This window comes from Uranotaenia lowii, chromosome 3 (genome assembly GCF_029784155.1).
Source record: "Uranotaenia lowii strain MFRU-FL chromosome 3, ASM2978415v1, whole genome shotgun sequence".
Classification (NCBI taxonomy): Eukaryota; Metazoa; Arthropoda; class Insecta; order Diptera; family Culicidae; genus Uranotaenia; species Uranotaenia lowii.
The window spans coordinates 174474836-174475043 of NC_073693.1; positions in this window are offsets into that span (position 1 = coordinate 174474836).

Consider the following 208-nt stretch of genomic DNA (forward strand, 5'->3'; position numbering starts at 1 on the left):
TCTGACACACTGGCACTGGACTCCTGTTGACCATAGCTGTTTTCTATTGTTTCGTTCAATTCGTTGTTTATTTCATTTGTGGTCCTCAAAATGTTGTCTGTATTACTAGTCGGCAAGCCTTTGGATATGCATTTTGAATAGTTAACCTAAAATTAAAATCTTAAAATTAAATGAAACAAGTTATAACATGTAGGTATAATTTACCGCG